The sequence below is a fragment of the Neomonachus schauinslandi genome, chromosome 6 (assembly GCF_002201575.2).
Source record: "Neomonachus schauinslandi chromosome 6, ASM220157v2, whole genome shotgun sequence".
Lineage (NCBI taxonomy): Eukaryota > Metazoa > Chordata > Mammalia > Carnivora > Phocidae > Neomonachus > Neomonachus schauinslandi.
This window is the reverse complement of record NC_058408.1, coordinates 45,484,493-45,487,941: the sequence shown is the minus strand read 5'-3', so window position 1 is coordinate 45,487,941 and position 3,449 is coordinate 45,484,493. Positions and strand designations below refer to the sequence as shown.

Below are 3,449 nucleotides of genomic sequence, written 5' to 3'. Positions count from 1 at the left end.
TCACTTTAGAGTTCCCACATCCTCTCCTCTCATTTACCAGAGCTCACACATGTGAATCTTTAACTCTACTGTTACCTTAGTCTTAGCCCCTGGTACTATCTGATGGACATTTTAAATCAGATTTGCTGCCAACCTCTTGATACGCCTGCAATCAAATATCACTTTACCCCCAAACCAGCTCTCCCTTCAGACTTCCTCAGTTCTATGAATGAAGTCATCTATTACCCAGACTCAGACTGTGAAGTCATCTTTCACCTCCTCATTTGCTCTGTCCTACCCCATTCACATCATCCAGCCACCCAGGTTTGCCAGTCATCAGTAGACTTTTTATCTATGTCATTGGGGAACTGTAATAGCCTCTGCCTCTGCCCCTGCTCCCTGCAAAAGCTTTATTTGGAAAATCTTCCTCAAGTACTGCTATAATTACAGCTCTCTTTTTCAAAGCATGCATTCTCCAGAGTCCAGCCCAACTTCTAACTCCTTCAAAGAAACCTTCCACCCACAGAAAGGCATTTCTCCCTCCTCTGGATCTCTACCAAGCCTCTTATCTGTACCAATTGCTCAACACTGTTACCACCTGGTACTATTATCTTTTCTCTTTAATTAGAGTATGGCATTCCTGAGGGTCAAGGTCCTATCTCAGATGTTTTGTTTTTTTTTTTTCTTTTTAATCTCCCTCAAGTCCAATACATTGCTGGGTGCTAAATGTTTTCCCTGTTTGGTGACAGGAAAGTAAAGGACGGCCAAATTAGATGAAGTCTACACATGACAACTTGAATTCAAAAATTAGGATTGGAGTAAGCCTCTAGGAACAGCTTTCCAGTCTTCCTTAGAAAAGTTACAGAAATAGTCTCAAGATCAGTCATATACTCTCATATCATTTCATCAAACTCCTCTGAGAAAAGAAAATTCTCTTTAATCAATATATCTGAAAAAATAGTTTTGAAGATGAAAATATATGATTCACTTGCCCTAGGCAACACTGCTGGACTTTCTGATCTTCTTGAATATATTTTTCATTTACATATATCTTTATTCTGGAAATACTGTCTGAGTTTTGATTTCTTAAAAAACAAAGGGGGATAAGTTGATTGAAAGAAAATAAATTTTATTTGTGACATTCAATATACCCAGAGTACTGTGTCATTTAACTCCTCTATTTCTCTGAAACAGTCATTTAGAAAGCACTTTGGTAAAGCAGAAAGAGAACTAAATTGGGAAGGATCTGGCCACTTGATATAATGCATCCCACTCTCTCTAACACTTACCACCATCTACTTTGTTCTTCAAGTACGTGTGCTTTGCTTCTTCTGTATCCCCTTTTGACTAAAATGTGATCTTCATGAGAGCAGGAACATTGTCTGTCTGCTTCTTCAACAGTCCTTGGGTGGTAAAACTTAAGTAAATCATTTAGCTTCCTTGAGTATTAGTTTCCTCATAGGTAAATTTTAAAGACTAAACTGGATAACCTCTAGTTTCTCTTTAATTCAACAATTTTATTATTTATACAATATAATGAGGAGCATAAAAGACAAGGCTAATTGGGGTTTATGGTGGCCAAAAAATCTTTAGTTGATTAGGGCAGCTATTCTAGCCAACTGGATATGTTCCATGAAATGTTTACTTTTCCTGCTTAAAGCGCGAAGAAATATAACCAGCAACTAGTCCTATCATATAGATTGGTTATTTCTGTTGTTGCTTCTAGATTTCTCAAAGCTAAACCAGATTCTCTTAATGCCTGAGACACTTTGAAAGTTGACTATCTTTTTAAGCCCATTGAGCTCCTACTTAATAGACCAAGTTAAATTCATTAAATGATCTCCAGTGGTCTGTAGTTTTGAATTAGTTTCTTCTTTCTTTTAAAATCTTTCCCACTATCGATCATTTTCATCATTCTGCCCATTTGCAAAAGTAAACTGTTAGTGTCCATGTGACTAGGAAAATCAGATAATTAGAAATCCAAGTTTAGAGATTAATTAGTGAGTGATTGCTTACATTGTAAAATATTTCTTAATGCTCATCCTCCCCCAAAAATATTTATTGTATAGTTGTCAACTCATGAACTATCTTAAAATCTTTAAGTAAGGATTCCATTCATAAAAAAGAAAATCAGTTTAAACACAGCAATCAAATTAAACCAGGAGACCATTGTAAACCATACTTCTGCTTCAAGTAAGAAATTGCAAATGTTCTCTCTTCTTCCATGCCGCCTGCAGAGGTGGCAGCTGTCTCCTACTCAGCATCATGGCCACCCTCAGACCTCTGGTGAAGTTCAAGATTGTTAAAAAGAGGACCAAGAAGTTCATCTGGCACCAGTCCAACCAATATGTCAAAATTAAGTGCAACTGACGGAAACCCAGAAGCATTGACAATAGGGTGCACAGAAGATTCAAGGGCCAGATCTTGACACCCAACACTGGTTATGGGAGCAACAAGAAAACAAAGCACATAGTGCTCAGTGTCTTCCGGAAGTTCCTTGTCCACAATGTCAAGGAGCTTGAAGTGCTGCTGATGTGCAACAAATCTTACTGTGCAGAGATTGCTCAGAATGTCTCCTCCAAGAACCACAAAGCCATTGTGGAAAAAGCAGCCCAGCTGGCCATCGGAGTCACCAGTCCCAATGCCAGGCTATGCAGCGAAGAAAATAAATAGACAGCTTATGTGCACATCATATTTGTGTTAATAAAACAACAGAACTATAAAAAAACAGAAGTTGCAAATGTTGTCCTACATTTATAAAGTGAAAGATACACCTTTAGGAAATCAAAAGGATGATCTGTGGGCTCATAGAGAAGGAATAAATGATTAATGGGGGCCATTTTGGATTCACAAAGAATACCAACTTAAACTAACTTCATTTTTTGATAGGTGTACCAACGAGACTGATAGATCAGAGGAATATTATAGGCATGCAAGGATCTGAATTTTAGTATTTCTAGATAGCTTTATTGAAAGCATGGTGAAATGTGAGCTGATAATCATACAGTTAGGTTGATTTCAGAACTGGCTGAATGGCTTACCCAAGGATGCCAGTCAAAGCACTGACATCAACTTAGAGGGGCTTGATACCACATTTTGTCCACATCCTGTGTTATGGAGACTTGGAGGATAAAAATGACAGAAATAAATGAGTGGGTAGGAAAAAGCTAGAAGGAGTAGTGAATTCATGGGATAACCAAGGAGCAATCCAAAATGAATTCAATAGAGCTAAATCATGCAATTAATTTTACATAAAAACTATATGGATAATCAGTCATCAGAAAAATGCAAAGTGGGGTGCCTGGGTGGCTCAGTCGTTAAGCATCTGCCTTCGGCTCAGGTCATGATCCCAGGGTCCTGGGATCAAGCCCTGCATCGGGCTCTCCGCTTGACGGAAAGCCTGCTTCTCCCTCTCCCACTCCCCCTGCTTGTGTTCCCTCTCTCGCTGTATCTCTCTCTAATAAATAAAT

The 3,449-nt window shown here is 38.5% G+C and overlaps 1 pseudogene; it reads left to right on the top strand.

Annotated features, from left to right (window-relative positions):
• The first annotated feature begins 2,244 nt into the window (after window positions 1-2,244).
• Window positions 2,245-2,652, top strand: LOC110573968 (annotated as a pseudogene).
• The last annotated feature ends 797 nt before the right edge of the window (window positions 2,653-3,449 follow it).